The sequence below is a fragment of the Panthera pardus genome, unplaced genomic scaffold (assembly GCF_024362965.1).
Source record: "Panthera pardus isolate Hobbes unplaced genomic scaffold, ASM2436296v1 HiC_scaffold_6, whole genome shotgun sequence".
In the NCBI taxonomy this organism is placed as follows: Eukaryota; Metazoa; Chordata; class Mammalia; order Carnivora; family Felidae; genus Panthera; species Panthera pardus.
In genome coordinates this window covers 121,233,107-121,246,254 of record NW_026526991.1, presented here as the reverse complement: position 1 = coordinate 121,246,254, position 13,148 = coordinate 121,233,107, and the positions used below count along the sequence as shown (strand labels likewise).

At 37.8% G+C, this 13,148-nt stretch overlaps 1 protein-coding gene across 16 annotated transcripts in view; it reads left to right on the top strand.

Moving 5' to 3' along the window:
• Window positions 1-13,148, top strand: part of MLLT10 (MLLT10 histone lysine methyltransferase DOT1L cofactor) — a 237,019-nt gene that overhangs the window by 23,584 nt on the left and 200,287 nt on the right. The gene's annotated exons all lie outside the window — the stretch shown is intronic.

The following is a 13,148-nucleotide window of genomic DNA, read 5'->3' as shown; positions in this document are numbered from 1 at the left end:
CGGCTCAGAGCCTAGAGCCTGCTTCCGATTCTTTGTTTTCCTCTCTCTCTGCCCCTCCCCTGCTTGCTCTCTGTCTCTCTCTCAAAAGTAATAAACATTAAAAAATTTTTTTAAATTTGATTTCTTTACCTCTCTAGTCATTGGCATAATTTAAGCTTTAATTTTTTTTTTTGTCTAGAGAATTGCAATAGCTTGAATTAACTTAGTTTTTGGTAAGGTGATACATTGACATGGTTCAAAAATATAAAAAGATAAATAGTGGGGGCACTTGGTTGTGTCAGTCCATGGAACATGCGACTCTTGATCTCTTGAGATCATGACCTGAGCTGAAGTTGGATGCTCAACCAACTGAGCCACCCAGGCACCCCTCCTGTAGTGTATCTTAACTGTTGGTGGAGGGAAACTTTTTTTCCCTTGTCCATAGTATTTTTACTATAAGTATTGTATTTCTCACTGACCCCTTTTTAAAATAATTTTTTAAAATGCTTATTTTTTGGGGGGGGGGGGGAGAGAGAGCACTCGTACACGCGTGCACGCGCAACTTGGGGAGGGACAGAGAGAGAGGGAGACGCAGAATCTGAAGCAGGCTCTAGGCTCTGAGCTGTCAGCACAGAACCTGATGCCGGGCTTGAACTCATGGACGCCAACCAAGATCATGACCTGAGCTGAAGTCAGACACTTAACTGACTGAGCCACTCAGGTGCCCATCTTTTGGCACTTTTATGTAGTTTTCAGCCTACAAGTCCTATACACATTTTGTGGATTTATACCTAAGTATTTAATTTTTGGGGAAGCAGTTAGAAGTAGTATTGAATGCTTAATTTTGGTGTCATGGCATGGTAGTAACAATTGATCTTTACCTTAGATTTTGCAACCTTGCTGAATTCTTATATGAATTACAGGAGTTTTATTATAGATTCCTTGGGATTTTCTTTGTAGGGTTATTATTATTTCTTCCTTCTCAATTTGTACGCCTTTAGTGAAATTTCTGGCTAGAAATCTCAGCATGGTTTGGATTTAAGATTTAAGACCTTTGGGGAAAGGATTGATTCCATGGTGAAAACCACTAAGTAGGCTTTTTTGTAGATGATGAAAACCACTGTAGGGTTTTTGTAGATGTCTGTATGAAGTTGAGGAAGTTACCTGCGTTGTATTCCTATTTTTCTTATGTATGTGTGTATGTATTTATTTAAAAATTTTTAATCTTTATTTTTGAGGGAGAGAGAGACAGAGCACGAGCAAGGGAGGAACAGAGAGAGAGGGAGACACAGAATCTGAAGCAGGCTCCAGGCTCTGAGCTGTCAGCACAGAGCCTGACGCAGGGTTTGAACTCACTAACCATGAGCTTATGACCTGAGCCCAACCCACTGAGCCACCCAGGCGCCCCATTCTTATGTATTTATTTTAAAAAGTCACGGATGGGTGTTGAATTTTGTTAGGTGCTTTTTCTGGCATTAATAGATGTACTTTTTTTTTTTTTAAACCTGTTAATATGGTAGATTACGTTCATTGATTTTGAATATTTAACTTAAGTGGAGTAAGCCCCACTCGATATGGCACATAACTCTTTTTATGTGTTACAGGATTCTATTTATATTTTGTTAAGGATTTTTGCATCTCTCTAGTCATGAGAGATACTGGTCTATAGTTTTTCTTTTCATGTTCTATATGGTTTTGGTATTGGAGTAATACTAGCTTTGTAGAATGAGTTGGGAGAAATGCTGCTTTTTCTGTTTCCTGGAAGAGATTGTATAGAATTGGTGTTAATTCTTTAGATGGTTGGTACAGTTGTCCACTGAAACTACCTGGACCTTCATATTTCTTTTTTGGTAGTTTTTAAGGTACAAATTAAAATTTAAAAATAGTGACAGGGCTAGGGTTTCTGGCTGGCTCATTTGGAAGAGCATATGACTCTTGATTTTGGGGTCATGAGTTCAAGCCCCATATTGGGTGTAGAGATTACTAAAAACCAAAAAAACCCCACAAAAAACCCCAAAAAACTTAAAATAGTTACAGGGTTATTCACATTACCAGTTTCATAATTGGTGAGTCAGAGTAGTTTGTGTTTTTCAAGGAAGGGATCCATCTTATCTAAGTTGTCAGTTATGCGTGTGAAGTTGTTCATGGTATTCCCTGATTATCTTTTTGTTGTCTGCAGGTTCTGTGCTGATATCCCGGTTTCATTTCTGATACTGATTTGTCTTCTTTCCTTTTCTTTGTCAGCGTTGCTAGAGGTTTATCAATTTTATTGATCTTTTCAGAGAAGCAGCTCCTTCCTTGTTTTGTTGATTTTTCTTTTTTTCTTTTTTTTCTAGTTTAAATTTTACTGACTTCTACTCTTTATTTTTAATTGCTGTCTGCTTGCTTTGGGTTTATTTTGTTCTTTTTTTAGTTTTCTGTGGTAGAAGCTTCGATTATTGATTTGAGACTCTGACTTTTCTGTGCATGGTTATAAATTTCCCTTTTATTACTGGTTTAGTATGTCCCACAGGTTTTAGGATTTTCACTGAGTTTTTTTTTTTCATTTTCTTCACAACTTCCTCTTTCAATATTGTGTCACTTTCTTGCCTCTGTGGTTTCTTTTGTTATTAATTTATTTAAAACATTTTTAATGTTTATTTTTGAGAGAGAGAGAGCACGTGAGCGCTCGCACAAGTAGGGGAGGGGCAGAGACAGAGGGAAACACAGAATGCAAAGCAGGCTCTAGGGTCTGAGCTGTCAGCACTGAGCCTGATGTGGGGCTCAAATCCACGAACCGTGAGATCACGACCTGAGACAAAGTCAGATGCTTAACCTGAGCCACCCAGGCACCCCAGGCCTCTGATTTCTGATGAGAAATTTGCTCCCAAGTTAATTTTATTGTATAAAGAAAGTGTTTTTCTCTGACTTCTTTTCAAGATATCTTCCTTGTTTTTAGATTTTAGAAGTTTAATCAGGATGTGTTAAGGGGTAGTTGCCTTTTGAATTATCCCTTTTGAGATTTGCTCAGCTTCTTGATTCTGTAGTTTTATATCTTACCAAAACGGAACATTTTCAGCCATTCTTTTTTTTTAATGTTTTATTTATTTTTGAGAGAAAGAGCTTGAGTGGGGGGGAAGGGCAAAGAGAGAGGGGGACAGAGGATCTGAAGCAGGCTCTGAGATGACAGCAGAGAGCCCGGTGTGGGGTTTGAACTCATGAACTATGAGATCGTGACCTAAGCCAAAGTCATATGCTCAGCCACCTGTGTGCCCCCAGTCATTCTTTGTTTGAGTACTTTTTCTTTTTTCTGCTTTTAAAAAAATTTTTAATGTTTATTTTTGGGAGAGAGATGGGGGGGCAGAGAAAGAGGGAGACACAGAATCCGAAGCAGGCTCCAGGCTCTGAGCTGTCAGCACAGAGCTCGACCTGGGGCTCAAACCCATGAACTGTGAGATCATGACCTGAGCCAAAGTTGGATGCTCAACTGACTGAGTCACCCAACTGATTGAGTACTTTTGTAGTCCCGCTTTATATCTCCTTTTCTTCTTGAGACTGATGACATAAATGTTAAGAATTTTTGTTATGGTCCCAGAGGTCTTTGAGGATCTGTTCATTTTTATTTCTTCACACTCTTCCCTGTTGTTTATTTTGAATAATTTTGATTGTTATATCATCTAGCTCATGGATTCTTTTACTCTCTTTCCTTGATTCTGCTATTGAAGTCACATACTGAGCTTTTAATTTTGTTTATTGTACTTTTCAGTTCTAAAATTTTCCATTTGGTTCTTTATATTTTAGATTTTTGCTGAGGCTTTTTATATTTCATTTCTGTGTTTGTAATTGCTCATGGAATCATTTATTTATATTTTTTAAGTTTATATATTAGAGAATGCAAGCAGGGAAGGGGAAGAGGGAGGGGGAGAGAGAATCCCAAGCAGGCTCCGCATTGTCAGTGTAGGGCCTGATGTGAGGCTTGACCCAAGAACCGTGAGATCATGACCTGAGCCAAGATCAAGAGTCAGATGCTTAACTGACTGAGCCATCTAGGTGCCCCTGGAATCATTTTTTAAAAAAAGATTTAATTTAATCTCTACACCCAGTGTGGGGCTTGAATTTATAATCCTGAGATCAAGAGTTGTATGCTGTACCGGCTGAGCCAGCCAGGCATTCCTCATTTAGTCATTTTTATTATGGGTGCTTTAAAATCTTCATCAGGGAGCACCTGGGTGGCTCAGTTGGTTAAGCGTCCGACTTTGGCTCAGGTCATGATCTCATGATTTGTGGGTTCAAGCCCCACACTGGGCTCTGTGCTGACAGCTCAGAGTCTGGAGCCTGCTTTGGATTCTGTATGTCCCTCTCTCTCTGCCTCTCCCCTGCTTGCACTCTGTCTTTTTCTCTTTCGCTTTCAAAAATAAATAAACGTTAAACATTTTTTTTTTTTTTTGGTTTTAAATCTTTATCAGAAGATTCTAACATCCTGGAGTGCCTGAGCGGCTCAGTTGGTTGAGTATCCATCCATCTTCGGCTCAGGTCATGATCTCATGGTTGGTGAGTTTGAGCCCCACATTGGGCTCAACTGCTGCCAGTGCAGAGCCTGCTTCAGATCCTCTGTCCCTCTCTTCTCTTTGACCCACCCCTACTCATGCTGTCTCTCTTAAGAAGAATTAAAAAAAAGGATAATTGTAACCTCTGTCAGATGTTAAAATTACAAATATCTACGTGTTGACATCTGTTGATTGTCTTTTTCATTCAATTTGAGATCTTCTGGTTTTTGTTACGACAAATGATTTTATTTATTTTGAGAGAGAGAGAGAGCGCGAGCATGGGAGGGGCAGAGAGAGAGGGAGAGAGAATCCCAAGTTGACTCTACACTGCCAGCATGGAGCCTGATGTGGGGCTCAAACCCACAAACCATGAGATCGTGACCTCAGCTGAAATCAAGAGTTGGATCCTTAACCAACTGAGCCACCCAGGTGCCCCTATGACAAATGATTGAAACCTGAACATTTTTGTGTTATGTTATGGGACTTTGCATCTTACACAAACCTGTTTTAGCTGGCTTTTTCTGACACTTGTCTGATTTGAGGAGTTGTGGTTGGCATCTCCTTATGCCAGATATGGGATGAAGTTCACATTCCCTCTTGGGCCTTTGTTGACATTTGAGGGAGGCTGCTTGTTAATGCTAAGCAGAGGTGCGTATGATGGTGCTCTACCTGATCGCCACAATGGATATGGCTTCATTTACCACTGTGTGTTGGTGAAACTCCTAACTCCTTGCTAGATGTTCTGACACCACCCCAGGGACAGGATTAGGTTCCTTGTTACTGCCAGATGGAGGTGAAAGTCCAGGCTTCCCTTGTTGTCTCCATTGACACAGTGGGGGGACATGCTCATTACCAGCCAGTGAGGTTGAGAATTCTGGTTCCCTGTTTGTTCTGCTCTTACACTACCCCAGGGGTAGTCTTGGAATGACTCATAATCTCACAAGAGTGGATGTCTAGGTTCCTTGCTTGACCATTGCAGGAGTGGGTAGGATCAGCTTTTTCTGTGGTGATGTGCTGGAGTAGAGCAGCACTGTCTAAAAGTTTTCTTTTCCTAGCTAATATGAGCCCTTCCTGGTTGTTTGTCTAGCAAGAGAGAGGAGTCCTTTCATTTGAGCTTTTTTTGGGGGTGGGGGGGGGTCTGTTCTGTGCTTGTCGGTGCTTCTGGGTTGCTGACTTCTTCCAATCAAAGAGTGGGATATATTAGGCAAAAAGAAAACCTGTGGAACCTCAGTGCCATGTTATTCCTTGAGTCCTGTGGTTTCTAGCTAATTTGCCTTCTTAACATTTTTCAGAATGTATTTGTTTGATTTATAGTGTCTACAGTTTTTGTTTGTATTGCCTAAGAGGGAAAAGTACATCTCCATCATCCAGTAAATGGAGGAAGTGTAGCCTTTGATTTCAATGAGTTGGCTCTGTTGTTTTTGATTTATATTTCATTGATTTCTGCTCTGATCCTTATTTCTTCTTTTTTGTCCTTTAATTTCTTGAGGTACAAGGTGAAGTCATTGATTTGAGATTTCTAACAGGTATTTAGTGCTGTAACTTTTCCCCTCAATTATTGCTTTAACTGCCTTACACAGATTTTGGTAAGTTTTGTTTTCATTTTCATTCATTTAAAAATAGATTCAATTTTCTCTTTTGGTTTCTTTTTTGACTTACTCATCAGAGAAAATTCTTTGTATTACTTGAAACCTTTAAAATTTATCAGTAGTTGTTTCATGGCCTGAATATAGATCTGTCTTGGTGAATCTTCCATATGTCCTTGAATATTTTGCTAGTTTGTGTAGAGTATCCTGTCGATGTCACTTAATGTCAGTTTGTTTGATGGTGTTCTTCTGGTTGATAATGTTGTTCAAAGTTACTATATTCTTACTGATTTTCTGTTTACTGGTTCTATCAATTGAGAGAGGTTTGTTGAAATCTCCATATATAATTGTGGATTTTCCCATTTCTTTTTGTAGTTCTGTTATTATTACATCATGTAGTTGGAAGCTGTTACTAGATGAATAAATGTTTAGGATTTTGATATTGTCTTAATGAGTTAAAGCCTTTATCTTTGTAAAATGATCCTCTTTTTTCCTGATACTGTTGATTTTTTTATGTCTTTTTATGGAAGTGTAATTAACATAGTGTTACATTAGTTTCAGGGGTACAATGTTATTCAACAATTCTATACATTTCTTAGTGCTCATCAACATAATCATTAATCTAATCACCTTTATTATTGTTCTTCTTGTCTATTTTACCCACTTACACTTTACTGTTTTCCATTTTACTCCCCATTCCCCACCTTCCCTTCTGGCAGCCCCCAGTTCTTTGTATTTATGGGTCTGTTTCTGTTTTGTTTGTTCACTTATTGTTTTCTTTTTTAGATTCCACACATAAGCTAAATCATATGGAATTTGTCTTTCCCTGGCTGACTTATTTTAGCATTATACTCTCTAGATTCATTCATGTTGTTGCAAATGGAAAGATTTTATTCTTTTTTTTTTTTAATGGCTGAGTAATACTCCATTACCTACACATACATGCACACCTTCTTTATTCATCTATCCATAGACACTTTGGTTGCTTCCATATGTTGGCTATTGTAAATAATACTGCAGTAAACATAGAAGTACGTGTATCTTTTTGAATTAGTATTTTTGTTTTATTTGGGTAAATATTCAAGTGGAATTACTGGATTATATGATACTTCTACTTTTAATTTTTTGAGGGATCACTATACTATTTTACATAATGGCTGCATCCGTTGCGTTTCCACCAACAGTGCATGAGGGTTTCTTTTTCTGTATGTCTCCTTTGGAGAAATGTACATTCAGGGCTTTTGCCCACTTTTTAATCAGATTTTTTTGTGTGTGTGTGTTGAGTTGTGTAAGTTCTTTGTATTTTATTTTATTTTATTTTTATTTTTTAACATTTATTTATTTTTGAGACAGAGAGAGAGAGAGCATGAACAGGGGAGGGGCAGAGAGAGAGGGAGACACAGAATCTGAAACGGGCTCCAGGCTCTGAGCTGTCAGTACAGAGCCCGACGCGGGGCTCAAACTCACGGACCGCGAGATCATGACCTGAGTCGAAGTCGGCCGCTCAACCGACTGAGCCACCCAGGCGCCCCTCTTTGTATATTTTGAATATTTACCCCTTATCAGATTTATCATGTACAAACATTGTCCCCGTTCAGTGGATTGCTTTTAGTTGAGGATATCCTTAGCTGTGCGAAAGCATTTTATTTTGATGTAGTCCCAAAGTTTATCCTTGCTTTTATTTATGTGCCTGAGGAGACATATCTAGAAAAATTTTTCTATGGCTGATGTCAAAGATATTACTGCCTATGTTTTCTTCTAAGAGTTTTCTGGTTTCAGGTCTTATATTTAGATTTTCAATCTATTTTGAGTTTTTTTGTGTGTGGGTGACTAAGAAAGTGGTCCAGTTTTGTTCTTTTATTTATTTATTTATTTGTTTTAAATGTGTGCTTACTTAGAGTGTGAGCAGGGGAGGGGCGGGGGCGGGGGGGGACACAGAATCTGAAGCAGGCTCCAGGCTCTGAGCTGTCAGCACAGAGCCCGACGTGGGGCTTGGACCCACAAACTGTGAGGTCATGACCTGAGCTGAAGTCGGACGCTTAACTGACTGAGCCACCCAGAGCCCCCTCTCTACTTTGTTGTTGATGTATAGAAATGCAACAGAGTTCTGTATATTACTCTATTATTCTTTTATCTTGTGATTTTACTGAATTCATTTACAGTATAATAAAATGATGGAGTCTCTAGAGTTTTGTATGTATAGTATCATGTCATCTGCAAACAGTGGCAGTTTTACTTCTTCCTTACCAGTTTGGATACTTTTCGTTTCTTTTTCTTGTCTGATTGCTGCAGCCAGGACTTTGGTACTGTGTTGAATAAAATGGTCAGAGTGAACATCCTTGTCTCCTCCCTGATCTTAACAGGAAAAGCTTTTTTTAAATTTGCACTGTTGACTATGATGTTGGCTGTGGGTTTTTCATATATGGCCTTTATTATGTTGAGAAATGTTCCTTCTATACCTACTTTGTTGAGGGTTTTTATCATGAATACATGTTGTACTTTGTCAAATGCCTTTTCTGCATCTATTGACATCATATCATTTTTATCCTTTCTCCTATTAATGTGATGTATCATGTTGATTCATTTGCAAATATTGAACTATACTTGTATCCTAGGAAAAAAAATCCCACTTGATTGTGGTGAATGATTCTTATTGATTATTGTGGGATTCCGTTGGTAATATTTTGTTGAGAATTTTTGCATCTATATTAGATAAGATTGTAGTTCTCTTTTCTTGTAGTGTCTTTATCTGGTTTTTGTATCAGGTTAATGCTGGCCTTGTAAAATAAATTTCAAAGCTTTACTTCCTTTTTTTTTTTTTGGTAATAGTTTGAGAAGACTAGGTATTAACTCTTCTTTAAATGTTTGGTAGAATTCACCTTTGTTAAACCCACTATCTTTGTGAAATAAGCCTCCTTTTTCTGATAATATTGATTAAAAAATTTTTTTTAATGTTTATTTTATTTTTGAGAGAGAGACAGACCACGAGCAGGGGAGGGGCAGAGAGAGAGAGGGAGGCACAGAACCCGAAGCAGGCTCCAGGCTCTGAGCTGTCAGCACAGAGCCTGACGTGGGGCTCGAACCCATGAACCGTGAGATCATGACCTGAGTTGAAGTCAGATGCTCAGCTGACTGAGCCACCCAGGCATCCCGATAATATTGATTTTTAAATCTACTTTAAGTGATATTAATATAACCATTTTTACTTTTTTTGATACTCCATGATGTAATATGAACTGTTTCTCTGGCTGCTTTAAAGATACTTAAAAGTATATTATATATAAAGATTTTTGCCAATTGTAATTATATGTTTTAGTTTTCATTTCTTTCTTTCTTTGGATATATTGACACATGGTTTACATTTCATTATGTTTCTATTGCTTGGTGTTTAAAGAGTGCTTTTGTTCTGTGTGCTTATAATATCATTAAGAATGGCAAATTGTTGACATTTTTCCTGATTTTTTTCACCTGCATTATCTCCTTGTTAGTGGCTCCAAATTCAAGTATATTTGGCCTTTTGAAGTTATCTTACAGCTAACTTAAACTCTCTTCATTTATTTTTAAGTAAACTCTACTCTTGGGGCTCAAACTCACGACCCCAAGATCAAGTGTCATGTGCTCCATTTACTGAGCCAGCCAGGTGCCCCATACTCTGTTAATTTTTTAAAGTATTTTTTCTATGTGTTTCATTTTAGTTATTAGCTATTACTTGATTTCTTGTGCTGTAAATCTTATACAATATATTTTTCATCTTTTTTTTTTTCAGTATTATTTTTCATCTTAGACCTTGGTCATTTTCATCACTAGAAGTTCAAATTTTTAAAAACTCTTATTCATATTTCTACTTAACATGTTCAGTGTTTTTGCCAGCTTTTTGAACAGTGAGTGTATTCACTATAATTGTTTTATAAGATTTGTGTACTAAATTTGTTATGTGTCATTTCAAGATTGGTTTGACTGGTACTTGTTTCATTATTGGATGTAATTTGTTGCTTCTGTGTGTATGTCTTGTAAGTTTGTATTGATTTTTAATCATTGTGAATTTTATCTTGTTTTGTTCTCTATTTTAGTATGCCTAAAAATACTTTTTGTACTTTGTTCTGTGACATGGTTATTAGAAAAGTTTGTCCCTTTTGGGTCTTGGTTTTATGTTTTGTTTAGATAGACCAGAGCTCAGTTTAGTCTAAGGGTTAACTTTTCCCACTTTCGGAGGCATAATCCTTCTTAGTACTTTGATGCAGTATTAATTATTGGGTGTTTTATTCTGACTTTCCGAAACAAGCATTATTTGCATCCTTCTGTGAGTTCTGGTGCTGGGGTTATTTCTGATTCAACTGGTGGTTCTCTACTTGGCCTTGAATAGTTCTCTCACATGCAAGTACTGATTACTCAGTATTTTCTAGGACGGGCCTCCATAGATCTCTTCCTTTTTCTTTTTTTCTAGCTCTCTCCTCAGTGCCAGTATTCCTTTTGAGTTCTAACTGCCTTGGCTTTCTTGGACGCCCAACATTATTTCTTCAACTTGGGGAGACCACATGCCCTGCCTGGGTTCCTTCTGCCTGTTCATGGCCTGGAAACTCAAGGCAGTAGGCTGGGCAAATGTATGGCCTCTCTTGTTGTTTGTTTTTTGTTTCCCAGGATCACTGTCTTTCATTACTTTTCCAAAATCTTCAGTGCTGTTGTTTCATATACATTTTGTTAGGTTTTTGTTATCTTATGCAAAAGGTTGAAGTTGGTCCCTTTTACTCAGTCCCGACTAGAAGTGATATTATTATGGTTTTATTGTACATTTTCATAATGACTAGTGATGTTGAGCACATTTTAATTTGCTTGTTGACCATTTGTGTGTTTTCCCTTGTGAAGTGTTTGGTAAAATTCCCCCCCTCCCCCCCCCCCCCCTTAATTCTGTCTTTTTAAAGATCCTTACATGTCCTGGATACTAGTCTTTTGTTAGATAAATGTTTTTGTAAGTACTTTCTCCAAGTCTGTGTTTTTTTCCCTCCTTTCCTTTTCTTTTTTAATGTTTATTTATTTCTGAGACAGAGAGCATGAACAGGGGAGGGACAGAGAAAGGGGCAGACACAGAATCCAAAGCAAGCTCCAGGCTCCAAGCTGTCAGCACAGAACCCGATGCCGGGCTCTAACCCGTGAACCGTGAGATCATGACCTGAGCTGAAGTTGGACGCTCAACTGACTGAGCCAACCCAGGCACCCCATCTCATTTACTTAACTGTGCTTTTGACGAGCAGAAATATTTGTCTGATGAAGTCCGTCAGTTGTCTTCATTGTCTACTATGAGCTAAGACACTTTTGCCTAACCCTGAAATCATGAAGGTCATTTGCTTTGTTTCATCTAAAACTTTGTTTTTGTTAATTCATACTTAGGTCTGTAATGTATCTCAAGTTAAGTTTTGTAGGGTCTGTTGTTTGCATCTGGATAACCAGTTGTTTCTGCCCCATGTGTTGAAAAGAGTCCCCTTTCCTTACTGAACTGCTTTGGTGAAACAGCACTTGGCTGCATAAGTGGGCTATTGCAGGAGTCTTCATTCGGCTCCATTGATACATTTGTCTGTCTTTATATCATTGTAATACTAGTTTGATTATTTGTACTTTATAGTAAGTCTTGAAGTTAGATTTGCAAGTCCTTCAACCTTTTTCATCCTTATCAAGATTGCTTTGCATATTTTAAGTCTTAAGCACTTTATATAAATTACAATATTAGCTTTTCTGTTTCTTCCAAAAGGTTGATAGGGTTATGATTATCATTGCTTTCAATCTGTAGGTCAGTTTGAGGAGAACTGACATGTTAACATGTTGAGTCTTCCTATTAAAAAAAATATTTTTAATGTTTGTTTATTTTTGAGAGAGAGAGACAGAGCGTGAGTGGGAGAGTGGCAGAGTGGGGGGAGGGCAGAATCTGAAGCAGGCTTCAGGCGCTGAAGGTGTCAGCACAGAACCTGACACGGGGTTCGAACTCATGAACTGTGAGATCATGACCTGGGCTGAAGTTGGACACTTATCCCACTGAGTCACCTGGGTGCCACAAGTCTTCCTTTTAATTACAAGGTATATCTCCATTTATTTAGATCATCTTTGTTTTTTTTTTTTTCTTCCCTATTTTCAGTCTTTGGTCTTGCATGTCTTTTGTTTTACTTTTATTTATTAAAAAACATTTTTTTAAAGTTTATTTATTTATGTTTGAGAGGGAGAGAGACAGAGCATGAGCAGAAGGGCAGAGAGAGGGAGACCGAGAACTGAAGCAGGCTCCAGGCTCTGAGCTGTTAACTTAGAACCAGAAGAGGGGCTCAAACTCACCGCAAGATCATGACCTTAGCCGAAGTCGGTCGCTCAACCGACTGAGCCTCCCAGGCACCCCTGCATATAGATTAGAATTTTAATATATCAGTTTTGTAAAGCTATTCCTTTTAGCATTTATTTCTTTAGCAATTTCAATATCTTCTTTCCTTACCTTTTTATCGTGTATTTATATAGTGTACCACTTACAGTTAATACTATGTCACTTCTTGAATGTGTAGAAATCTTGCAACCATAGAGATTGTTTGATGTACCCTTTGTCTGCTGTCAGTTATGCTCTTGTTATATGTGTTAGATCTATACGTTATAACCTCCAGAAAACAGTATTATAATTTTTGCTTTCAATAATCATTTGTAGTTTTGAGAATTTAAGAACTAAAATTTTTTATATTCTCCAGATATTTACCATTTGTGGTCCTCTTCTTCACTTCCTAAAGATTTATATTTTCATCTAGTACCATTTGCTTTTATTATGAAGAACTTCTTCTATTAGCCTTTGTTGTAGTCCATGTCTCCTGGTGATGGATTCTGTTTACTGCCTTTTACGTGAAAATATCTGTTTCACCTTTGTTTTTGAAGGGTATATTAGTTGCATATAGAATTCTGGGTGGAACTACAGTTCTTTTTCTTGAAGCACTTTAAAGATTGTATTTTACTGTCTTTTGGCTTCCATACTTTATGATGAGAAATCAGCCATTTCTCTAATCACCGGTGGTTCCCCTGTATCTGATGTGTCATTTTC